General features: G+C 36.1%; 2 protein-coding genes across 6 annotated transcripts in view; both read left to right on the top strand.

Moving 5' to 3' along the window:
• LOC136036404 (uncharacterized) overlaps positions 1–27,467 on the top strand; it is a 180,504-nt gene that overhangs the window by 26,613 nt on the left and 126,424 nt on the right. The window lies entirely within an intron of this gene.
• The window catches only part of LOC136036400 (interferon-induced very large GTPase 1-like), a 39,169-nt gene continuing 19,742 nt past the window's right edge, over positions 8,041–27,467 (top strand). Inside the window, exon 1 of one of the 3 annotated variants that reach the window (XM_065718600.1) lies at positions 8,041–8,242. The gene's annotated coding sequence lies outside the window, so the exon portion shown is untranslated. Of the gene's footprint in view, positions 8,243–22,257; positions 22,389–24,882; positions 24,903–27,467 lie in introns of those variants that run through there. The other 2 variants (XM_065718601.1, XM_065718602.1) reach the window with 2 other exon arrangements.

Here is a 27,467-nt window from a genome sequence, read left to right as displayed (position 1 = left end):
TCATATAAATATATATATATATATATATATATATATATATATATATATATATATATATATATGTATATATATATATATATATATATTTATATATATATATATATATATATATATATATATATATATATATATATATATATATATATATATATATATATATTTTCCTTTAACTAATTGAATAAGCGGTTAGATATTGGTTCATCTTTTTGTAACAATGCTGGTATTGCTCACACGTTTAACGGGGATCAGATATGTCTGGTTCTTGTCGGGGATCAAATTCCTTTTGAGTCCATTCGACATCAAAACAAAAATTTAGTTTATAAAAAGAGGGAAAGACATAGAAAATTTTCAGCAAGAATTTTGCAGATTATCAGAAGTATAGTATATATTAAAATACCTTGCAAAATAGTCTCTTTGCTTGTATAACGCCATTAAAGAAGCCATTTTTAGCCTTGTAGTTGACTGATAAACTTTTTCCCGAACTTGTAATTATGGGTGACTTCAACCTTAATTTGTGTGACCGGAGGTCATCCTCGTCCTTGGATTTTCTTTCAACAATGCTCGCTTGTGGAACACTACCTTCTGCATGCATTCCAACTCGCATAACTAAAACTACCGCTTCTTTGCTTTATAATATTTTTTCATCTTTGACCTTGGTGCGAAATTCTATATTGATGAGTGATATCTCAGACCATTTTCCTGTTTTTTCCATGTATGATTTTTCCGATTCGTTGCCAAGGAGGAGCCAAGAAGCTGGTTTTTTCCTCTTTAAAATTTAATGATCAGGGCTTGCATATTCTTAGGTCACGGTTGGCAGGTCGTTCGTGGAGTATTTCCGAAAATGGATCTGACATAGATTCTTTGTTTAATTCGTTTTATGATTCTTTGAAAGAAGTTATCTTTGATACATATAATGCACCCCAGTCGAATCCAGCATCAAAAAGAACAACCCCTTTGAATCCTTGGATGACCCCTGGACTCCTTAAAAGTTGGAGGAAGAAAAATTATCTTTGGACGGCTTACAGGTGCTCTAAGCCATTTTTGTGTGATTCTCGGCTTCAACTTTTCAAAGCTTATAGAAGAGTTTACAATTCGCTTTGCCTAAGGGCTAAATCGTTATTTTATCATAGAAAATTCTCTGTGTGCGGTAAAGACATTAGGAAGACATGGCAAGTAATCAATTCTGTTATCAGGCCATCTTTTCTGCCTCCTTCTGTCCCTTCAAGTGTTGTGATTGACGGGAAAAATGTAGAGGGTGAGCTAAAAGTTCAAGATGCGTTTACTTCCTATTTTGCTAATATCGGCAAAACTACAACCTCTTCTGTAAGTCCTTCTTCTCTACCTGATTTTAGGTCTTATCTAGGACCACCTTGTCCTAAACCAATGGTATTGAAACCTGTCTCTGAAGCTGAAATAGCCAGAATTGTCAATTGTTTGAGGGGTTCTTCATCCTCTGGCCCAGACCGTATTCCGACTAAGGTTGTCAAGTTCATTATTCCTGTTATTGTGGGAGCCCTCACGAGACTTGTCAATCTTTCTTTTGAAAATGGCGTCTTCCCAAGTGCTCTAAAGCGTGCTCATGTTATCATCCTTTTTAAAGGTTGATCAAGGAATGATCCTGCAAATTATCGTCCCATATCTCTTTTATCAGTGTTTAGTAAAATTTTTGAAAAAGCTATGCTTTCTCGACTTCTTGATTTTCTTAATTCTAAACACTTTTTTCATGATTTTCAGTTTGGTTTTAGGGCGAAACATTCAACTGAGCATGCATATGCAACTCTCTTGAATAATTTAAATTCAGCTCTTGACTCTGGTTTGATACCTGCTGCTCTTTTTCTTGATGTTTGAAAAGCGTTTGACTCATTAACACACAAGATTCTTCTTCTGAAAATGTCCCATATTGGTATAAGAGTCAATGCTTATTCATGGTTTCTATCATATTTATCTGGTCGAGTCATCTCGGTTCATCTGGACTTTTCTAATCCTTCTGGAATAGAGTTTGGTGTTCCACAAGGATCTGTCATTGGGCCGATACTCTTTTTAATCTACGTCAATGACCTTATTAATGCGGTTAAAAGTTTAAAACCTACCATTTGCTGTCGTCTTGGTCAACCAGTATCCGTTACTAGCTGTGACAAGAGTTTGTCCTTACCGGATACACTTATTGCTTTTGCTGATGGCAGTACTCTTGGCACAACTGGTAGAACTGAGTCTGATCTTCGTTCAAGGATGATAACCCTTTTTGAAAGATTTATCAAAGGCTTGCCTTTGATAACTATTTAAATATATATTTGAGTCTCAAAGGCTTGCCCTGATTTAAATGAAATAAATGTATTAAGAGGCTCTCTAAGTAGACCTAAGGATCGTTACGTTCGATTCCTAGGCATCTTGCTTGACGAAAATCTTTCGTTCAAGCATCATATTGACCTGATTAAAATGAAAGTCTCCAGGAGTCTCCAGAACAGCCATCTTCCTGCTGTCCTATGTAATAATATATCTTTTGTTTCTGATCAATCGACTTATCATATCCGCACTTCCAACAATTTACTGGTTCTTCACACACCGTCAGTGAGGTCTGACTTCAACCCTCTGACAGCTTGCAACAGGATCTGGAACACGCTCCCAGAGCTCGTACGAAGCTGCCACTCGTTTGGTATGTTCAAAAATTATGTTAGAGATTTTCTAGCTAGTAAATAATTTTGTTTGTTTGTTTGTTTTTTTGTTTTTTTTTTGTCTCTTTATTTTTTATTCCGGTTTCCCTTGGAGTTGATGTCTCTGGATTGAGTTGGATATTTAATTGAGTTGGTGAAATCATGTGCTACCCCCTGCCTAGCTTGTCATTTTTTGGAGATTACTAAGGTGGGCGACTCAATTTTGTTTGTTGGTTTTTATGGCACTTGGTATTAACCAAGTGACATATAGCAATCGCCAATTCTGTCGGTCTGTCTGTCTGTCGGTCCCGGTTTTGCTACTTTAGGCACTTCCAGGTAAGCTAGGACGATGAGATTAAATTAGAAATAGTCGTTTTCCCGATTTGACCATCTGGGGGGGGGGAGTGGGGGGCCGGTTAATTCGCAAAAAATAGAAAAAATGAAGTATTTTTAACTTATGAGCAGGTGATTGGATCTTAATGAAATTTTATGTCTGGAATGATATTGTACCTCAGAGCTCTTATTTTAAATCCCGACCGGATCTGAGGCCATTGGGGGGAGTTGGAGGGGGGAAACCTAAAGTCCCGGTTTTGCTACTTTAGGCACTTCCAGGTAAGCTAGGACTATGAAATTTGGCAAGCGTATCAGGGACCGGACCAGATTAAATTAGAAATAGTCGTTTTCCCGATTTGACCATCTGGGGGGGTGGGGGGTGGGGGGCTGGTTAATTCGGAAAAAAATAGAAAAAATGAAGTATTTTTAACTTATGAGCGGGTGATTGGATCTTAATGAAATTTGATGTTTGGAATTATATTGTGTCTCAAAGCTCTTATTTGAAATCCCGACCGGATCTGATGACATTGGGGGGAGTTGGAGGGGGGGGAACCTAAAATCTTGGAAAACACTTAGAGTGGAGGGATCGGGATGGAACTTGATGGGAAAAAATAAGCGCAAGTACAGATACATGATTGACATAATCGAAACTGATTCGCTCTCTTTGGGGTAGTTGGAGGGGGGGAGTAATTCTTAAAAATTAGAAAAAATGAGATATTTTCAACTTACGAACGGGTGATCGGATCTCAATGAAATTTGATGTTTAGAAGGATATCGTGTCTTAGAGCTCTTATTTTAAATCCCGACCGGATCTAGTGACGGGGGTGGGGAGTTGGGAGGGGGAAACCTAAAAGTTGGAAAACACTTAGAGTGGAGGGATCGGGATGAAACATGGTGGGAAAAATAAACACAAGTCCTAGATAGATGATTGACATAAACGGAACGGATCCGCTCTCTTTGGGGTAGTTGGGGGGGGGGGGTGTTTCTGAAAAATTAAAAAAAATGAGGTATTTTTAACTTACGAACGGGTGATCGGATCTCAGTAAAATTTGATATTTAGAAGGATATCGTGGCTTAGAGCTCTTATTTTGAACCCGACTGGATCTGGTGACATTTGGGGGGAGTTGGGAGGGGGGAACCTAAAACTTGGAAAACGCTTAGAGTGGAGGGATCGGGATGAAACTTGATGGAAAAAAACACGAGTCTTAGATACATGATTGACATAACCAGAACGGATCCGCTCTCTTTGGGGTAGTTGGGGGGGGGGGGGTTAATTCTAAAAAATTAGAAAAAATGAGGTATTTTTAACTTAAGAACGGGTGATTGGATCTCCATGAAATTTGATATTTAGAAGGATATCGTGTCTCAAAGCTCTTATTTTAAATCCTGACCGGATCTGGTGACATTGGGGGAAGTTTGGGATGGGAAAACCTAAAATGATGGAAAACGCTTAGATTGGAGGGATTGGGATGAAACTTGGTTGGAAAAATAAGCAGAAGTCTTGCATACGTGATTTACATAATTGGAACGGATCCGCTCAATTGGGGGGGGGGGGGGTTAATTCTGAAAAATAAGACAAAATGACGTATTTTTAACTTACGAAGGAGTGATCGGATATTCATGAAACTTCATATTTAGAAGGACCTCGTAACTCAGATATCTTATTTTAAATCTCAATCGGATCAAGCGTAATTGGGGGGGGGCAGTTGGGGGGACCGGAAATATTAGAAAATACTTAAAGCGTTGAGATCAGGATGGAACTGGATGGGAAGAATAGCAACCTGTCTAAGATACGTGACTGACATAACTGGACCGGATCTGCTCTCTTTGGTGGAATTGGGGGGGGGGGGTAATTTTGAAAATTAAGGTATTTGTAACTTACGAAAGGGTGACCAGATCTTAATGAAATTTGATATTTAGAAGGATCTTGCGCTTTAAAGTTGTAATTTCAAATTCCGACCAGATCCTGTGACATTCGGGGGAGTTGGAGGGGGAAACCGGAATTCTTGGAAAACATGAAAATTGGGGTATTTTTATCTTACGAATAGATGATCGGATCGTAATGAAATTTGATTTTTAGAAGGAATTCATGTCTCAGAGCTCTGATTTAGAATCCCGACCAGATCTTTTGACATTGGGGGGAGTTGGAGGGGGAAATCTTGGAAAAACACTTGGAGTGGAGGAATCGGGATGAAGCTTGGTGGATAGAATAAACAAATGTCCTTGATACGTGATTGACAGAATCGTACTGGATTAGCTCTCTTTGGGGGAGTTGGGGGGAGCGGTTCAGTGATTTGGCGAGTTCGCTGCTTCTGGACGTGCTAGAGCGATGAAAATTGGTAGGCGTTTGAGGGAGCTGCACAATTTGACTTGATAAAGTCGTTTTCCCAGATTCGACCATCTGGGGGGCAAAAGGGAGAGGAAAAATTAGAAAAAATTAGGGATTTATAACTTACGAGTGGGTGATCGGATGTTAATGAATTTTGATATTTAGAAGGACTTAGTGACTCAGAGCTCTTATTTTAAATCTTGACCGGCATTAAGCCTCTTATTTTCCTTTTTAAATCAATCTATTGATTCATAAAATTTTGTTAGAGCTCCTACCATATGATCTCTTGGCTCTTAGCTCTTGTCGCCTCGTCACAAGTGCCATATGAGCTCTTAGCTCTTGTTGTTTATATTTTTTTGTTGTTGGTATTTTTTTCTCCCCTGTTCTTTCCCGGCCATGGAGCCTTATGGGGGAGATTGTCTTGAAGCAATTTTTTGTTTATGGATTTTAATGTTAAATAAAGAACTCAGAACTCAGAAGGGAGCAGAATGATATATGCACTTTTTCAGCCAAGTTTCTTTTTGCATTTTGCAGTATTTTTAGGGTGTTTTGTTGTGTTTTGTTTTGTTAGCCTTTCGGAATTTCGCTAAAAAATTTTGGAAGTCACCCTAAAAAATTTTCAAAGAGCCAAGCAATGTTCTTTTTGAGCAAAAGCTAATAATAATGTAACCAATTCTTATATTTATTAAATGGTAAATTTATGATAACAAATAACTTATTGAATAAGGATTAGTGATATTTTAAAATTAAGTAAGCTAAACTAGTGCGGCAAGTCGAGTTATATTTTATCTGTTTTCTATCACAATGCTTCTCAAGGAATCATACGTAACTTTTTTTTTTTGAAAATACCTCGTATAAGATAAAGCAAACTCAAAACCCTGAAAGTGAACTTATTATGTTCTGATTTTTGAGAGTCGATATGCAGATAAGATGTGAACGTTAGAATTTCAAGCTAGCATTGTCATACTTCCTTAGAATTCTTTAAATTTTTCTTTCTTTTTCTTTTCATTTATATTTTGCAGTATTTCTTTTCAGTATACAAAAAAGTCTTAACAAAACAACATTTTAATGAGATAAGCGCTTAAACTAAATCAAAAGAAAAAGTTTCGTTTTAGAAAAGTTCATTTCCAAAAATATCAGAACTTTTATTTTCTTTTAGAAAGTTGAAAATCCGAAAAGACGTCGCGATTTATATCAGCAATTCACGACAGATCTACCACTAATTCTCGAATTTTTGAATGTTATTTTGGATCGATATGCCAGTCCTATCCTTTTGGCCAGCCCGCAAGAGGAGGTCCAGACCGTTGCGTCGACTTTAATATTGGTAAATATTCTTTTTTTTTCGATTTTGTTTGGCATTTTGAGCTATAAGATGTATAAAAAGATGAAACGTTTGACTCACCTTTTCTGCCAATGCGATACTATTTTTTTTTTTTTAAGACGCAATTCTATCCTTCGAAAGTCCAATAAGTAATGTCTGGTAGAAACACTACCTCCACGTAACAACATACACACTCAAGGGGTGGTGGATAGAGGGGTGGTAATCCGCTGCCCTGATAGTAATCGTTATAGTGTCCATATTAGCCCCCCCCCAGAAAGGGGGGAACCGTTTTGTATCTAAGCCAATCAAGTATATTTGCTGCAAGAATGTAATGGGTTAAAGCTCTTTCGAGAAAGTTGTCTTGTTGCTCGTATTGATACTACTAAAGTAGTTCATTTTTGGATTCAATTTTAGAAATGAGCAAGTAGTATATATTACGGCCAGTGTAGTAAAGTTTTAATAGCGTTCCCTACTAAGTAGCTGCACTCCTCTTGCATGAAGTGCGAGCTTGAGCTTTATCAGACTACATAAATTTACCGACTATATAAAGTGAGATTTTTCTTCTTGTTTCGGGGTCTTACATTGATTCATTGCTATTTGATTAGATTTTTCGTTATCCAAACCAAGTCCATTCAAGTGACTTAATACTTTCAGGTAAAATTCTCGCTATATCACCTCAGTCTCATCTATTCCAAGTATCTTGTGCTCAAGGGTCTCTAATTTCAGTCAGAAGACAATTTATAAAATATATTAAGGGGACGGAATGGGAGGGACAAATTTCCCAGAGATGTGGTCTATCTAGATCCTTTTCTCTTGCCATAAAATAGTAATAGGCGAATTAGTACTTATCTGTTATAGCGACAAAACTCAAGAATTACGCTGTATAAAACTCGAGAACAAACCGGTTTCGTCTGTCTAAATTAAGAGACAACTAGCTGTAATTCACTGGAAAACAAGTGGAGGATCACAGAATACATTGGACTAGTATAATTTTCGCTTTATATTTGCACATTAGGGGTGGGGAGTTGTAAAGTATTTGGACAGCATGAAGTTAGAAAACAACTCTTTCTTCGTAATATGCAGAATAATTGTAGTTAACACATTTTGCATGCAGACCCGATATACTTAAGAGAATCTCTGCAAATCCTGTACACTATGCAAATAGTGCTCAAGAACATTCCGAAACTGTTGAATCTTACCAAAACCCGACACTTAGTACTGACGAATAACCGACTCGACAGGCATTATACCCATTGTTCTATTTCCATCCTGGATATCTTAACCTTTTAATACTCTCAGCTTTCAGTGGAACACTGAAACGAAGCCAGTAATATATTTTCTGTATCACTTTTTATTTGGTTTGGCCACTGAACCATTCCTGTTCTCACAGGTGTTAAGTCAGCGTGATCACCATACAGTTATTTTAGCGAAGATTTTCAACAGCAGTCAGATTGAGAGCGTTATTTCTGCTGTTGGTTTTAATGCAGGTCAGTCAGTCTCCGAGGAAAGTTATGTTTTTGAGAAGAAATGTGCTGAAGTGTTATTTCCTATTCGTGGTCCAGGAACGCAGATTTTACTTTACCAGATTATGCACCTACTCTATTTAAGGTGAGTTTTTTTTGTGGTTCTGCAAATGCTTGAACAGAAACTTTATATTTTTTTGTTGCATGTTTGGTGTAAATTTCAAAAATTGTGACCCCTTGGCGTGATTTTGACTGCAAAAATTAGTGTCTAAAATCAATAGTAATATGGTAAAATATGTTATTAATTTGTGGTTCAGGAATTCAGACTTCTCTTTGCTAATTATATATTTATTATTTAAGGTGGTTTTTGTTACTATGCAAATTTTGGAGAAACACTCCTCATTTTTCTGTTGTATGCGCGGCACAATTCCGCCTCATGCGATGTGACATTCACGCTTTTCTGAATTTTTTACTTCTGGCTGTGATCTGCACCGTTAAAGTCAATTCTAAAATCAGTAATTATAAATCATCTAAAATAAAAAAATTAATAATAATAAAATCAACAATCATAAATCTATATGTGTTAAAGATAAATTTGTGAGTTTCAGTAATAATATTATATGCTGAGTACGAATACAATGCGAATACGAATACAATGTGAAATATATGTATAAATAAATATATATATATATATATATATATATATATATATATATATATATATATATATATATATATATATATATATATATATATATATTTGTCAGATCAGCGTGCCAGACTGGGCAGGTATATTTTAGAATTGGTCTCATGTGATTTTTGTAGTAAGTAAGTATTGCACTTGCATTGCAGTTGAACAAGGTCATGACCTTACTCATCCATACAATCACCTTGGACAAAATAGTATAACCAATCCATTAGCCAACACAATGCACGCTTTTATATTCCCTCAAGTTTGTTAGTTTGATCTCTTGTGAGACTAGCGTGCCAGACTGGGCAGGCATATTCTAGAATTGGATTCATCTAAGTTTTGTAGTAAGTAAGCAATGCATCTTTGCTTAGATTAAACCGGCGTAATTTTGCCAAAGACCTTAATAGAGGGATAATTTGGGAAATTTAATGATTTATATGGTCGTTTCATGCAGTGCTGCAACAAGTACTCCAAATTTTTACTTAAGTATCGGTACTCATTGTTTTTTTATTTAAATATCAAGTAATAAGTGCTTTCCAAATTCTTACTTAAGTATCAAATATCAATTACTTGCCAAAATTGTAATTAAGTAACACTTCAAGTATTTATTCTATGTATATATATATATATATATATATATATATATATATATATATATATATATATATATATATATATATATATATATATATATATATATATATATATATATATATATATATATATATATATATATGTAACCCATGCATAAAACCTATGCAAGACCCTTCATTTGCCTATAAAATGTCCTCTGTCATTCCTCTCTTAGAAATCTTAATCAAGAACCAGAATTTCCGTTTTATGGTTTTTAACCGTTTCCCTTGTTCGGCTGGTACACACCCATTGAAGTCCAAGAAAATAATCTTAACCAATTTTCAACACAACGGCTTGAAAGGAAAAGACTATCAAAATATTTAAGTGCAGTCAAAAAACTCTTGATTGGATCAGACATATCACATGACAGGATTAACACAGTGTACGTAGAGTTGAACTTCTGGCGATTAGTGTTCAATCAAATCTGGCACGTTTGAAAAAATACAGCGTTATTCTGAAACATATGGGAATGATGTAAAGAATATTGAAAGTATTGTTTTCCTTTGTTTGGCTGGTACACACCCAAGAAGTCCAAAAAATAATCTGAACCAACTTTCAACACAACGGCTTTAAATAAAAAGAATATCAAAACAGTTAAGTGCAGTCAAAAAACTTCTGATTGGATCAGACAGATCACATGAGGATTAATACAGTGCACATAGAGTTGAACTTCTGGCGATTAGTGTTCAGTCAAATCTGGAACGTTTAAAAAAATACAGGGTTATTCCCAAACATGTCGAAATGGTGGAAAAAATATTGAAAATAGAAAAATAAACTTTGGATTGGCTTTAAAACAGATAAAAGGTAATAAAGTAGTTCGTTCTCTGATTCAATAAGTAAAAACCATTGCAAAAAAAAAAAATCAAATTTAAAAGTAAGGAGCCAAGTGAGTCAGTTGCAGACTTTTTAATAAGAGAAATTAAAGCTCAATAACCAAAAATCAATTGATGGCATGTCTCGCCCTCGGAACCTTTACAAGGAAACTGCCTCAAGTTTTCAAGTTAAATTACAGACTGGCTATGAAAATGTATGGCATCTATATCCTTTGGCTGGTTTTCACTCAAGCAAGCCGCATAATGTGCAGTCAATTCAGATGGTCGGTAAAACTCCCTATAAACATATTTTATAAAATCACGGGCCTGCAGCAAGCCCGCTGATTCAGATGCATTCTATACGGCTGGTCAAACTGCAGAATGAATGAATGAATCAATGAATGAACTTTTTCATTATCCGTATTAATTCTTTTATTATCCGTAAAAGTATAAAAAAACACTAAGTACGGAGTATTATAAATAAACAAAAACAAAACGATAAACAGCAAGAAAAAAAAATCAAACTAACAAAAGACAACATGGACTAATTAACCAGTATCAATATGGAAAAAAGGCTGCAGAGGGTCGTAAACGTGAATAAAGTAGACAGTCTTTTTACATAAATCATCACTGGAAGACCGAATCCAAGAAGGCATATCTATCAAACCAAATCGAGCAATTATTTTTCTGTTTTGGTGCCATCTAGGAAACCGGAGGAGGATTTTGCAATATCTGAAATAAGCCGCATGTAGAGTATGGGAATTTTTCTTGCGAAACAGATGAGCCATGCCTGATAAAACAAAAGCACAGTGGCGCAATAAGCGTTATAAATCGTGCACAAAACGATGCGGTTGTAACGGGTTTTGGTTGGGGACATTTTTCCGTAAGTGGAAAAGCCGTAAGCGTACGCATAGGTTTTTCACGGCTTGATTCACTAAGGATGAAAAGGTAGTGGAAAGTGTTGGACCGAAACACAGACCAAGCCAACTAACTAAAGAAGAACATGGCAGAACTGAAGTCCCAGCAACGAATGGAGCGACCGCATAAGGGCTATTAAAACAAATAAACTCGCATTTAGACGCATTAGCTGACAGTTCAATCTTAGATAGCTCATTGGTTAATATAGTAAAATTGGAAAGCAATCCACGGCGAGTCCGGGCAACAAGAAGAACGTTGTCTGCATATGCAACAGAAGACTAACCAATATTACCGTAAGAAACAAAATCTTTTAAGGGGACGCAGGCACGATGCAAGCGCTCATTTAAATATACTAGAAGACAATACAGCAGAAGTTCAAACCTATCTATTTCTAGCTGTAGTTTTCATAACATGAGGTGGCGAAAACCACGGGACTAAGTCGAAAATCTACCGAGAAAAAAGGAACAAAACAAGAGCTAAGAGCTCATGTGGCACTTGTGACGAGGTCGGAAGAGCCAAGAGCTCATATGGCATGAGCTCTAGCAAAATTATAAGAATCAATAGACTAATTTAAAAGAAAAATCAGAGGCTTAATGCTGGTTGGCATTTAAAATAAGAGCTCTGAGACACAAGATCCTTTTAAATAGCAAAATTCATTAAGATCCGATCACCCACTCACAAGTTAAAAATACCTCATTTTTCTAATTTTTACTCTCCCTTCAGCCCCCCCCCCAGATGGTTGAATCGGGAAATCAACTTTATCAAGTCAATTTGTGCAGGTTCCTGACACGCCTACCAATTTTCATTGTCCTAGCACGCCCAGAAGCACCGAACTCCCCAAAGCACTTGACCCCCATAACTACCCCAAAGAGAGTGGATCCAGTCCGGTTTCCTCAATAACGTATCTGCGACATTTGCTTATTCTACCCATCAAGTTTCATCCTGATCTCTCCACTCTAAACGTTTTCCAAGATTACCGGTTTTCCCCTCCAACTCTCACCCAATGTTACCAGAACTGATCTGGGTTTTAAATAAGAGATCTGAGACATGAGTTCCTTTTTAATATCAAATTCAAAATACCTCACGAACCTTCATCTGCTCTTAAGTTAAAAATACCTCAATTTTTGCAATTTTTCCGAATTAACACCCCCTCCAGCTCCCCCAAAGAGAGCGAATCCATTTCGACTATGTCAATCACGTATCTAGGACTTGTGCTTATTCTTCCCACCAAGTTTCATCCTGGTCACTCCACTCTAAGCGTTTTCCAAGATTTCCAGTCCCCCCCCCCAAATCCCCCCAATGACACTGGTTCCGGTCGGAATTTAAAACATGAGATCTGAGTTACGAGTTCCTTCTAATATGAAATTTAATCGGATGAAATTCAAGATCCGAACACTCCTTCGTAAGTTAAAAATACCTCATTTTTTCTAATTTTTCAGAATTAACCCTCCCTCCAACTCCCCAAAAGAGAGTGAATTCGTTCTGTTTATGTCAATCACCTATCTAGGACTTGTGCTTATTTTTCCCACTAAGTTTCATCCCGATCCCTCCACTCTAAGCATTTTCCAAGATTTTAGGTTTCCCCCTCCATTGTCACCTGATCCGGTCGGAATTTAATGTAAAGCTCTGTGACATGATATCCTAATAAATATCAAATTTAATTAACATCCGATCTAATTTTCCAGATTAACCGCCCCCCCCCCCAGATGGTCGAGTCGAAGAATTGGTAAGTCGGAGAATGTCACTTGGGGAATACCAAGTGCCATACAAAGTAATTTTTCTCTGAGAATGAAATATTTGGTTGAATGTTGGCTTCAGTATGAGTTATTTTGGAAAAGGGTTATTCCGAGGCTTTGGGCAAGCCATGGGTGGAAGTAGTTATAGGTCCTACTAAACTGAAGGAAAACTCGACTTTCTTAAAACTTGAAACCCCCCTCCCCCTATTTTGATATGGCTTGTGATATCAGAGCTCGATATGAGCCCTGATTCTTGTCATCCTTGGTCTAGCTTTCATTTGGATCCGTTGCTCCATTCGCAAGTTATGCTAAACTAAACCAAAAGCCTCACTGAGATCCATCAATATCTCGCAAGCTACACTGAATTAAATGAAAAACTCAACTTTTAATTAAGCTTGGGTCTCCATCCCAGGACTCAATGCATACCATACTCCTAGGCATCTTTATTCAATTTTCATCGAAATTCATCTCCATATGCAAGTTGCAGTGAATTAAATAAAAAAAACATGAATTTTTTTAACACTTAAAGCCCCATCGCCCTAATAAAGCTCAATTTTAAATCCAAATAGTTCAATTTCAATCCAAATCTGACTGGCGGTTCTCCCGCTATACTCGATTGCACAGACGGGCGGACAGACAGACAGATCTCAAAAACCTATCTTGATGCATATTTTCCACTATCCAAATAGGTGATGATACCTGGATGATGATATGCCATTTTTTCCTTTTTTTGGATCCAATTAGCCAACATGGCTACCTAAGACGTTGCAAAATCCGTCCGTCCGTCTGTCTGTCTGTCCGTTCGTCTGTGTTGTCACGTATAGGGGGAGAAGCGCTGGTTTGATTTGGATGAAAATTTTGATGGCCAGATTTGGTGCCAAGGATCATGAGACTCATCAAGGTGAAAGATGAAGACCCTAGCTCAAATAAAACAGGGGGGAGAGGGCTTTACCTGTTAAAAACAGTTTTTCGTTTAATTCAGAGTAACTTGTGACGTAAGTGATGGATCTGAATGAAAATTGAACCAAAGAGGCTTAAGACCATGACACATATCAAGTTTTGAGATAAAGACCCTAGCTCAAATTTAACAAGGGGGAATGGGTTTTAATTCCTGAATGATTTAAGTTTTCTGTTTAATTTAGTATCACTTGCAAATGGAATATTGGATCAGAATGAAAACTAGACCAAAGATGCCTAAGATCAGGACTCATATCAAGTTCTGGTATCACAAACCCTATCTCAAATAGAGCAAGAGGGGAGAGGGTTTCAAGTCTTAAGAAAGTTGAGTTTTCCTTTAATTTAGTAGGGCCTATAACTTACGAATGGAGGGACAAATCTGAAGTCAGATTCGTCTAAATACCTGAATTTACTGGAACGAATTTGACAAAATACCACTGCATTGAATCCAGCTAGAATTGCCTTAACTTGTTTATTGCAGACAATATTTCGATGGGCAAAGATTCATAGCTTCAGTAGTTTTACCAATAATATGATCCTGAAGATGATGAAATGGTAGAGATCTGGTTCAGTTGACGAGATGACAAAACTTAAACGCTAATGTCAGAAATATAATCCCAAATTGACAACAGTATGTAACATTTAGCACAAAACAAGGGATTTTACCTCACTGTCGACCAGTGAACTGTGAAATAACTTCAATTTTCTTTGTTCTATAACTTTTAAACAAAAATTAAACCAGTGTTAATCATACTATAGTTTTTTCGTCAAAAACAAATACCTTATTTCATATCCAAAAATAGGGCATGGAGCTACATCTGAGTTTACTATAAATCTAAAGGTGATGTTTTCTTGTACATTGCCAAAGCACACACAAACACAATTTTCGTGTCAAAGGTAAAGTATTTGAAAAACAAGTACATTAAAAGTATCTTAAGTAATAAGTATTTCGTAATCTTACTTAAGTATCAAGTAATAAGTACACACTAGAGTTTTTACTTAAGTACAAGCACAAGTAATGGAAAATTTTACTTAAGTAGTACTTCAAGTAAAAGTAGTTCAAGTTAAAGTGCTTCAAGTAAGTGACAGCACTGATATATATACATATATATATATATATATATATATATAGAACATACATACATATAATAAATACTTCAAGTAGTACTTGTAGTACTACTTAAGTACAATTTTGGCAAGTACTTGGTACTTGATACTTAAGTAAGAATTTGTAAAGTACTTATTACTTGATATTTAAGTAAAAAAAACATTAAGTACTTAATACTGGATACTTAAGAAAAAATTTGGAGTACTTGTTGCCGCACTGCCCCTGAACCACAAAGGCCGTTTAATTAGAATAAATAGCTCTTTTGAAATTGCAAAAATACTTTACCGTAAAGAGTGAGGTATTGAGGAGGAGACGAACCCCCTCATATACTTCATAATTTCTGTTCATTTCAAGTTTTAATGTTGCTCCTTACTTCAGTTAAAAAACTTGTTTTTACATTTAATTTCTCATTGTTGTTTTAAATAATGCTGGAAAATTCAGCACCCCTTCATGGAAATTCTCTTCCCCCCTGATAATTTCCTCCATGGGACGATCCTCTCACGTGACCCCCCTCCCTGCACCACCATAAAAAACAAAACGTCATTATACTTTGTCAGTAACCAATGCTATATTTAAACAATGGGCAAAGTTCATAACTTGCAGCCCGTCTCCCGGGGACTTTGAGGGATTAAGTCGTCCTCAAAAACATATTTATTTGGTTTTCGAGCATGCTCGACAAAATGGATAAAAATTTTGATCCGGTGACGGAAAAAATGAGCGTGGGAGGGGGTCTAGTTGCCCTCCCATTTGTTTGGTCACTTAAAAAGGGCGTAAAAACTTTAAATTTTTGTTAAAATGAGCTCTCTCGCAACATTCTAGTACCACTGGGTTGTCATAATCACCCCTGGAAAAAAAAAACAACAAAAAACAATAAATAAACACGCATCCGTGATATTTCTTCTGGTAAAAAATGCAAAATTCCACATTTTTGCAGATGGGATATTGAAACCTCTACAGTACGGTTCTCTGATACGCTGAACGTGATGGTATAATTTTCATTAAGATTCACTAACATTAAGATTCTATGACTTCTAAGGGGTGTTAACCCTTTTTTTTCAAAAATAAGGCAAATTTTCTCAGACTCGTAACTTTTGAGGGTAAAGACGAAACTTGTATATTTAAAATCCACATAAAAAGTCAATTCTTTTGATGTATATATTGGTATCAAAATTCTGTTTTTTAGAGTTTCGGTTACTATTGAGTCTGGTTGCTCCTTACTACAGTTCGTTACCACGAACTGTCTGATGGTGAATTTTGATTTTTGTTATTATGTTCTTTTCCTTCAGTCTGCATTTAGTCTTCAGAGTGGGAACACCTGTTTGGATTCATTGGATTTTAACTTGCTGTGAACTAAAATTAATTCAGTGACCATAGCTAATTAACGCGTCGAAGGGTAAAATGTATGTCATGTGAAAACCTGTTTAGTGAGAAGATATAACAATTGTAATAGCCGGCTTGGATAAGGACTTAGATTCTGGAAGACAATTGAAAAAAAAATGCCTGTTGTAATTAGGGCGAGAGGGATACGGAATGGGTGAATGTAGCAAAACTGAACTTGTATGGAATCTGCTACTGAACTCTATTACCCGATCACTAGCGTGTGGATTAAACACAGAAGTTTCCGTTAATAGAGCAGTCGAGTTCTTCTCTCATGAATCTATCCTTGATGCAAAGAAAGTGTTATGGACACTATGAAAATTTGGGATACAATGATAGAATGAGAACACCTAATAAGGACTCTGAAAATGTGCTTGATTTAGTGAAGGCCGTCTATCGATGCTCTAAAGACAAGAAAGTTTTGCCTAGATTCGTCATATATGAGCCCGATGAAGTACCCGAGAGTGCCGATGCAGTTGGTGCTTGTATTACGACTAAAGTGAACCAGATGTGTAGAAAGTTAGACAGCGTCACGGAATATCTGAAACAGGCTCCAATGTTGTGGCCTACTGGCGTTACTACAAAACAGCATTTCACCCCTCTACCATACTTGGTCATAGTGAAAAACCCTCTGAAGTCTCTTGAATCTCCCAACGCCCGTAAGACTTTATTCTGACTACATGTGGAAAGCTAGGTGACAATATAGTAGAGCTCAAGAAAAATAAGGACGAGTGGAAAGTAATAGTCAAATCAAAGGATTCCGCTGAAAAGATTGCTAATGCCATGAAGGTAGGAAATAGTCCAGTTGAAATAAGCGTCAAATCAAAGAGGCTTTTAGGAGTTCTGCGATTTGTCCCAAATGATCTCAAAACAGAAGATGTGGCTAAGTTGATCCCATCCTGCGAAAAAGCTGAGCAGATCGGTCAGTCCCGCACTTTTAGACTTTTTTTCCCATCAAAAGAAGCCTTGGAGGCTAATATGAAGGAACCTCTCAAGATCGGGTTTGAATGCTTTCGTATTGATGTTATTCAAACATTACCACACCGTTGTTTCAAATGCCACTGTGTAGGATATCTGACGGCCGATTGTCATAATGCCGAGGTCTGTTCCCAGTGCGCAGGCTCCGATCATAAAAGTACCAAAGAGCAGCCATGCATGCAGAAGAAAAGATGTGTTGTGTGCAAAGCTTCGGGTCACTCATGCTATTCAGTGTCCTGCCCCGAAAATCGGAAATTGACTGCTGAACAGTACAAATTTAACAGTTTTCAATGAATATTAATGGTTTTCTTTCTGTTATGTCATGGAATATTAACGGTGGCATTCTTGATAAACTACCAGTCCTGGAAAAGCTATGCGAATCCTTTAGTGTCATCTGTATTCAGGAACACTTTTTGACGGATTTGAATTCTCAGCTTTTATGCCCTTCCTTTAATGTAACAGTACATCTCTCCCCTGCAAGAAGATTTAAAGCTAAAGGAAGGCCAAGCGGTGGTTTAGCCGTCCTGACAACTTGTCAATCAGAATTGCTTGAAATGTGTGATTGCTATCTTGCTGTGACGGTTGATAACTTGGTAATAGTCAATCTTTATCTTCCAACCAATTACAGGAACGAAACTTCTGAAAGAAATTTTACTATTGCTTGCAGAAAGGTGGCCAAACTGTTAAAAAAGATCGAGAAGATGAACAGAAAGTGTATACTTATTGGAGAGTTTAGCTGTGATCTACTTGAGAATTCAAGCGCTAGAGCTGAAACGTTTTTATCTATTCTACCAACCGGCTACTCGATTGTACCGAAAGACCGAAATTATTCGTTTATTTCAACTTCTGGAAACACTTCTAATCTTGACCATGTAGTCTTTCTCCATCCTCCCAATCCAGATCCTATTGTGAAAGTCGGCTTGGAAGGTGAATATAGTGACCATATCCCTTTGTTCCTGTCGATCCCCGTCCAAGGTACTCCCTCTTCTGAATTTGCCAAAAGGAAATCTAAATTTGTACGTGTTAAATCTTGGGACATGATTGATAAGGGTATTCTCCAAGGGGAGTGTGACTTCATGCTAGATAAAATCCGTGTTCCGTTTCAACTGCTCCAACGGCAACCTGGGATGGACAAGTCTGACATTCGAATTGAACTGAATTTTATTGTGTGCAGATTACCCACGCTCTAAAAAATACCGAAAAATTCGCTGTCCCAGTGAGAACGTGTAGATCTGGAACCGAAAAATTTGGATGGTCCAGTAACGAGAGCCTCAAATCCGCTTGTCAGTCCTCTAAATTTTGGTTACATCTGTGGAATGATTGTGATATGCATAGAAACGGAGTTGTAAATACTTTACGGTTACTTACTAAGCGGCACTTTTAGAAGGAGCTCAAAGCTCACCGGGTTGGCCAAAGTGTTGCAATTGCGGAATCGATCTCGAATGACCCTAATAAGCTATGGAAAACTCGTTTGGCAAATAATAAAACTCGGGAAAGCAAAATTACAATAAGTGAGTACCAGTTGCATTCATATTTCAAAAGTCAGTTCACCGAACCTGACGTTAACATTCTCAAGAAATTTGAAACGGATTTAAATAATCGCTTATGTACTCCTGGACCAGGTACCTTTGTAGTAAGTTGTAGTGAATTACGTGATTTTATACCAAAGCTTAACAAAAGACAGTCCATGGGTTATGATGGCATATGCGCCCTTCATTTACAAAATGGGTCTGATTAGCTTATGTGTCATCTTTCTTTGTTATACCAAATGATTTTTGGCTGCGGTATGGTTCCAGATTCTTTTTGCGTTGGTCTTATTTCACCGATTCTAAAAAAAGGGAAGGATCCGTTTGAATGCTCATCGTATCGACCTATAACTGTTTCAATCGTTTTTGCGAAGGTGTTTATTATAATTTATAACCTATGTTCTATCTGTTACATGCCTCCTCATCAGTTTGGCTTCCAGCCTAAGCTTGGTTGCTTCCATACCCTAAAATGTCTGTGCAATCTGTTGATCGATGCAGATAAATCCGGTGGTACTCTAGCGCTTGGAACATACGATGCTAGTAAAGCATTTGATTCGTTGTTGCATCCCCAAGCAATGAATGAGCTTTTGAACCGTGGTGTATCGCTAGACTTAGTCAGACCTCTTTTGTACATGTACCGCCATATGAAAGCAAAAATACGTATACCTGGAAGCACTGATGGAAGCTGACTGATGGGCATATACCAATTCATATAGCTGGTTAAGCAGGGTGCGGTTACTTCTCCCATGGTTTATAATAATGCAGCGCTTCCAGCTCAGTGCCAGCTTTCTTCGTGCTGTATATATAAAGGTACTGATTGGTCGATATTATGTTATGCAGATGACGTTTTTGATATTAGTAGGACTATCAGTGGGCTATAAAAATGTTTTTTGGAGATGTGTAAAAACTACGGTGATATTGGACTTTCCCTAAATGCTGAAAAATGTGATGTTTTGATTTTTAATGAAATAGATACGACTAGATAAGATAATATGTCTATAGATCTGAATGGTACAGAAGTAAAGCCTTGTGTCAAGTTGAAATATCTTGGCCTTCCTATTGGAAAAGTCTGAAGAAAACTTGGTTATTGTTGCTAGAAAGTATGGAAACGAAAATCCGTCGTGCATATGGTACAATTGTTAGTTCTCAGTTTCATTTGAATAGAGCCCATCCTGCGAGAATTTACTATAGTGTCGTCCTGCCACATATTCTATATTTAGTACCGTTTTACCCTATATTTAGTGAATCTGACCTTCTTAGGATGAAACGCGTTTTCTTCAAATTTGCTAAGTTTCTGTTGCGAGTTCCTCCGTGGACCCGCAACTCCTATTTAATGAAAAAAATATAGCTTGTCTGACCCGTGTGCTAAGTTAGCTGAGCTGAACGTACACATGTGCAATAAGCAAACCGGCCATGAATGGCAAAATGTTGTTTTTTGACGTGGAATTATTTTTGTTTGTATTTTAGAATGTAATTACGATATGTTGTTCCTTTCTTCTTCTTTTTTTCAATGTACTCCATCACTTCATTATTTTGTATGATGGGTTATAAATAAATACATACATATGTACAATATGGTTCGTTCATTATATTTTTTTGATCTTAGTATTATTTTTTTTTCATTTTTCGGACCCAACGGGTATGATAAGGCTCCATATTAGGGGCGCTGACCCTCCTAGGGCTTGGGAGCATACACCATATTTAACTTTTTCTTGTGGGGGCTATTGGGCAGACTGTCCTCTTCAAATTTCTTTAATTTACGTATTTTTTCTATTTTCTTGCCGTATATTTTTTTCAAGTCATTGACATACAGGGGACTTTACAATATCATATAGGGACACAGGAGACGTCTCACACACCCTTAGACAAACATTGATTCAAAATTAGTAGACTTGAATTTCAAATTAAATTTGTAATACCCCCCCCCCACCCTGAGGGGTGCTGTATATCAACACAAATAAAGATACGTTAACCTCGTATTTCCTCTCAAATTTAATTTCATTTGAACTTAAGGGAAAAAAAGAATCATTTTCTAAGGTGCATTGACAATATTGAAATTTTTGGGAAGCTTTCTTCTTTCACAAAAGATGAAAACGTGAAATAATTTTAGACTTCCTTTCCCCTTCCATAAGAAAAGAAAATTTTGAATTCATTGGAGAGCCCTCCAGCCCATCTACAAGAGATGATCTGATGCTAGAATTACTTACTAGATAAATTGAGAGGTGTTATTTCTCAACACAAAGTTTTCCATTTCCAGATTATTTACTTTTTATTTACACAAGATATACTAAAAAAATGTTATATCTTCAAATAAACCTGTATGCTCACGTAGTTAATGAGCTACGACTTTTTTCAAATGTCAAGCTTAACACCCAGTTCAGAATTCAAACTTCTTATATATTTTTGAAAAGTAGGGTAGGCCTAGGTGGGTCACCATTTTCACGGTTATTATGGCGAATTCTTAATTTTTTTTTTACAAAGGGGTGTTTCCTAAGGTCACCAATAAGAGGGCGGGGCCCTTGGGAAGCAAAAAGACATTAACCAAAGGATTTATGAGAAATACTCCCGTTTAAACCATGGTGGAAACAAAGCTCATGGAAGCTCCAATATCCTTAACACCCAAGAAATGTCTTGGTGGGGCTCATGATAACGTTCTCGAGCTCTACATCTTTGTGCCCATTTGACCGGATACATGTGATTACTGGATTTTATTTCGCATAGAGAAAGGTCCGTTGTCTTCAATAGTTAGTGCACTATCTCCTCCAGCACCTAAATCGTAGACATAGTATGTTACAAAACTATTCCCCGGAATCAAGAAGTGTCAAAACCGGCAAAGTTAATCGTCGTTTTGTGACTGTCCAGCGAGAAAACCAACTTGGGGTCTGGAGACCAGCCATCCTGTTCTTTCACACGCCCTTCCTGCTTACCTTCCCCGGATTTTCCCAAGTACCAATTTTGAGCTGGGTCCACTCTGGCAGAACTTACAGAGTTCGCCACTGACCCTCGTCCCAAACCCAATAACTGGCCACATCAGCCGGTTATATATATATATATATATATATATATATATATATATATATATATATATATATATATATATATATATATATATATATATATATATATATATATATATATATATATTTTGATATAAATATATATATATATATAAATGTATATATATATATATATATATATATATATTTTGATATAAATATATATATATATATATATATATATATATATATATATATATATATATATAAATGTATATATATATATATATATATATATATATATATATATATATATATATATATATATATATATATATACTCTACGGCCATTTATATTACATATATATTCTACGGCCAGAAATTGTGTCAAAGTAAACAGGCGTTCTCTTCTAGTTCTTGGCACGAAACCACATTTTCGCTACAGAGACGGCTGTAAAGGATTCTCTATTTCTCTCTTCTTTAGAGTCTAATGGTAGCGTTGGCCTACAATCTGGGGTTCCACCGGTAGAGGATCTCAAGCGTCTCTAACTTTTATAAGGTTTGTGTGTGGATTATAAAAATGTTTATTTATACATATAATACAGTAAATGTAGACAAAACGAGGACAGAAACAGACTAAGAACTGAATAAAGTAATCTGAAACGGTGGCTTATATTCACTGAAACAATAAAATAATCATCGAAGCATGTGACCGGAACTGACCTATTTTAATCTGTCAGTTACTGCAAATATTCAGAATTTATAACATTAATGTAGTCATATTCACAGAACTTGAGATTTTAATTATTTATCTAACCTACTTTCAAAGTTTACAGGGCTAATTTGCCATCCATTAAAATTGCTGTTATTGAATATTTATCAAAATTTGTTTAGAGCCTTTTTATTGAACTAACCAGTCTTAGAGGGAGAAGAGAAAAGCCAGGCGATGGCGTTTTTTTCCTTGAAAAATTTAGTGTTTTCAAAATAGGTTCAGATAGACCTATTTAAGTCTATATTAAAGTTATGCTATACTGAATATCAAAATTTAGGTTTGGCTCTTAACAGAGATTAAGTAATAAAACAAAAACAAGTTTTTTTTTAACTGAAAGTTAGGAGCGACATTGAAACGAACAGAAATTACTTCGTATATGAAAGGGGCTGCTTCCTCATCTACGCCCCGCTCTTTACGCTAAAGTTTTGTACTGTTTTAAAAAGAAGAGATGAGAGAAAGATTCAAACTTTAGGGTAAAGAGCGGGGTGTTGATGAGGAAGCAGCCCCTTTCATATACGAAGTAATTTCTGTTCGTTTTAAGTTTCAATGTCGCTCCTTACTTTCAGTTAAAAAAATCTTGTTTTTTTTTTATTTAATTTCTGAACATTTTTGAATCAATGCATGTTTTGATTTTGGGTCTCTGCAGAGGAATAATTAAAACGAAATTTGCATATTTATTTTTTTGGGCTAAATGGCTTTCTTATAATTTTGATCGAATGATTTTGAGAAAAAAAGAGCATGGGAGGAAGCCTAGTTGCCCTCCGATTTTTTGATTTATTAAAAAGGCAACTAGAACTTTTAATTTTTTACGAATCTTTTTATTAGTAAAAGATATACGTAACTTATAAATTAGCTTACGTAAAGAACTTTTATATTCTCATGTTTTTATTACATATACGAGTGGTTTGGCCCCCTCGTCAGTACCTCGCTCTTTACACTAAAGCTTAATTTTTGTCCCAATTCACAAATGACCCCTGAATCACAAAAGCCGTAGAATAAATAGTTGAAATTACTAAAAATACTTTAGCGTAAAGAGCGAAGTATTAGGATGAGGTGAGCCCTTCATATAGGTAATAATTTCTGTTCATTTTAAGTTTTAATGCTGCTCCTTACTTCCAGCTGAAAAACTTTTTTCATATTTATTTTTTCATTGTTTTTTTTTTAAAATAATGCTAGTAAATCCTGCGCTCCCTTCATGGAAATTTTCTTCCCCCATGACAAATTCCTCGATGGAAAGTTCCCCCAGCACATCCTCCTCTTCTCAACCCCTCCCCCAACCAAAAAATCCTCCTGAAAACGCCTGTACCCTTCCCAATAACCATTACTTTATGTAAGCACTGGTCAAAGTTTGTAACTTGTAGCCCCTCCCATGGGGACTGTGGGGGAGTAAGTCGTCCCCAAAGACATAGTTATAGGGTTTTTCAACTACGCTGAATAAAATGGCTATCTCAGAATTTTGATCCGTCGACTTTGGGTAAATAATTAGCGTGGGAGGGGGCCTAGGTGCCCTCCAATTTTTTTTGGTCACTTAAAAAGGACACTAGTACTTTTCATTTCCGTTAGAATGGGCCCTCTTGCAACATTCTAGGACAACTGGGTCGATACGATCACCCCTGGGGAAAAAATAACAAACAAACAACTAAACACACATCCGTGATCTGCCTTCTGGCAAAAAATACAAAATTCCACATTTTTGTAGATGGGAGCTCGAAACTTCTACAATAGTGTTCTCTGATACGCTGAATCTGATGGTGTGATTTTCGTTAAGATGCTAGGTCTTTTAGGGGGTGTTTCCCCCTATTTTCTAAAATAACGCAAATTTTCTCAGGCTCGTAACTTTTGATGGATAAGACTAAACTTAATGAAACTTATATATTTAAAATCAGCATTAAAATGTTATTCTTTGGATGTAGCTACTGGTATCAAAATTCCATTTTTTAGAATTTTGGTTAATATTGAGCCGGGTCGCTCCTTACTACAGTTCGTTACCATGAACTGTTTGATACTAGTGATTTTAAAATGAGTGGCACTTATTTCTGATTTCTCTGGCGAGAATCCGACTATCTTCATTCATTCCAAAAGTAAATTCTACGCTCACACTAACAAAATGATACCGAGTCCCAAGCCCCTCAGACCTAAAAAATCCTGTGCTGAAGAATCTTTACTTGACATTAGACAAATGTGACGTAGTTCACTGTTTAGTTACTTTACTTTCATTCTTTTATGATGAAAGAATAAAACAAATTAGTAACTTCTAGATTCTCAACGAGAACACTATATATTGTTAGTCGTAGGAATTTGGTGAGTGATAGCATAGCTTTTTGAGTTGAGTTTATTGGAGATTAATATTTTGATTTTATCTGTTGTTGCTTTATAAGAGAAATATTGGTACTTTCGTATTATTTGGTACACATTCGAAAAGCGAAGTTTGGCGAATGCTAATGAAATAAAACAAAACATGATGAAAATACAATACTTTAATATAGTAGCAACAATGTAGTTTTCCACCGAGCCGAAGCTAATTATCTAGTATAAAGACCGTGAAAACCAGTTATCGTCTCATCTTTGCGGTCCAAATTCTCGAATGTCTACCATATAATACGGAAATATCTCTGATCGAAGAAGCCATTTTTTAAATATCGCAGATCCTTCTTTTTGATTAACTGATACTCTTTCTATTGTAGATGTTTTAATGTCTGATAATTATTTTAAAGCTTCATATAACTAGATTAATTTCGTCTATATTTTGTAACACTGTATAATGATGTGAAACTGCATATCAGCTGCTAAGAAAGAGGAGCAATTGGTCATTTTACCGGCGGGGGGATTAAATGCCTTAAAGAGTGCATTCGGCTTTGCAAATATCTTAACTCTCATTGGCTTATAGGGAGGGGGTTGGGTTATAAAATAGTATCTAATACCTCTTGATTCCCAAAAAATTTTCTGGTCTGTGTCTATGTGATAGGTGGTGTAGTAGGGGGATCTTTCTGTACAACAGTCTTTTTCTATGCATCACAGTATACTATATTCACATGCCTACCTGCACTGAGGTAGAAAAGGGGAGGTGGAGCATCATAACCCTAACAAGGAAATTTCTTGGGATTGTGGCAAGTGCTACCAGGAGCTTTGTTTTCAACAATCGAAAAGTTTCTCTTTTCTAATGGCTCAATGTGTTAAATCAGGGAATCCTATTGTACAGGTCACAGTGGCTTCACTATGTTTTTAAACTTCCGTTCATGTAAATAATAATACTCTTCTTCGTCCACCAACATGTTTTAGCAAAAAAAAAAACGATAATAAGAACTTATTCAACAAAACTATTGTTTATCGAAAATTTTGACTTGATTTTGTACTTTTTTCCAGAGTTGTATTTTAAACTCAGAGTTATAATTTATAAAGAGAAAAACAGAAAATATGGGGCACTATTAAATAGTTTACAATTATTGATTTTTATAATTTAACAGCTAGAAATCAGGGGCTTATGTTCCATTATTATGTTCGAAGTCTTACTCTTTCTCTCAATTCTACTTTATAAAACAGTAAATATAACTTTAGCGTAGAGAGCGGGACGTTGAGGAGGGAACAGCCCCTTTCATGCACGGATTAATTTCTTTTCGTTTTAAGTTTTAATGTCGCTCCTTACTTTCAGTTAAAAAACTTGTTTTTTTTATTTAATTTCTGAACGTTTTTGAATTAATGTATGTTTGATTTTGGCTCTCCGCAGATAAATTATTAAAATGAAATTTGCATATTAATTCTTTTTTTTTTGGCTAAATGGCTTTCTTTTAGTTTTGATCAGACGATTTTGAGAAAAAGGGTGGGGGAGGATGCCTAATTGTCCTCCAGTTTTTTGATTACTTTAAACGGCAACTAGGATCTTCCCTTGGAAGAATTTGTCATGGGAGAAGAGAAATTCCATGAAGGAAACAGGGCAAATTTTCCCAGGCTCATATTTTTTGATGAGTAAGACTAAATTTAATGAAACTTATATATTTAAAATCAGCATAAAAATCTGATTCTTTTGGTGTGTCTATTAGCATCAAAATTCTGTTTTTCAGAGTTTCGTTTACTATTGAGCCGGTTTGCTCCTTACTATAGTTCGTTACCACGATCTGTTTGAAAATATCAAAAATTAAATGAAACACAAAATATTTTCAAATGAAAGTAAGGAGCAATATTAAAACTTAAGATGAACAGAAATTACCTCGTATATGAGGCAGACTGCCCTCCTGAACCTCTTGCTTTTCAAGGAAATGTTTGACTTTTTGTCCCAGTTCTTTAAGAAATCCTGCTGAGACACAAAGGCCATTGAAATGCAATAGTAACAATTTTGAAAAAACTAAAAACTTTAGTATAACGAGTGACTGGTTGAGGAGAGGACGGCCCCCTTCATATACGAAATAATTTCTGTTCATGTTAAGCTTTAGTGCTGGTCCTTACTTTCAGCTGAAAAAGACAATTTGTGTGATATTTTTTTCAAAGATTCAACAAATACCTAACACATTTTTTCTCAATTCATCAAGTGTTTTTTTTACACCTTTGTCCATATATTTTATTTTTCTCCCAGGTCCTTATATGCTTTCCAGTTCATATCATACAGTTTAGCATATACTAAGTTGTTATTTATTTTTCTACATTCATTCTCTTTTTTCTTAAAAATATCGCCTCGCTACACTATTTTCTTTCAACTCCATGCTGAAACATGGTGAAGGGCTTTTTTCCACTTCGGAAGTTCTTTTTTGTGGCCGGGTGAAGCAATTTTTGGGAAGTGAAGTAATATTCGTGGTCTGTCAGAACTAACTTTTAGCATGGTAGTGTAAGAATTCCCTGAGGATTAACACAATTTCTTGGGCCCTTATTTTTTAT

Source organism: Artemia franciscana, chromosome 15, assembly GCF_032884065.1.
Source record: "Artemia franciscana chromosome 15, ASM3288406v1, whole genome shotgun sequence".
Taxonomy (NCBI): domain Eukaryota; kingdom Metazoa; phylum Arthropoda; class Branchiopoda; order Anostraca; family Artemiidae; genus Artemia; species Artemia franciscana.
The sequence above is the reverse complement of the archived record's forward strand: the minus strand, read 5'-3'. Positions and strand labels throughout refer to the sequence as shown.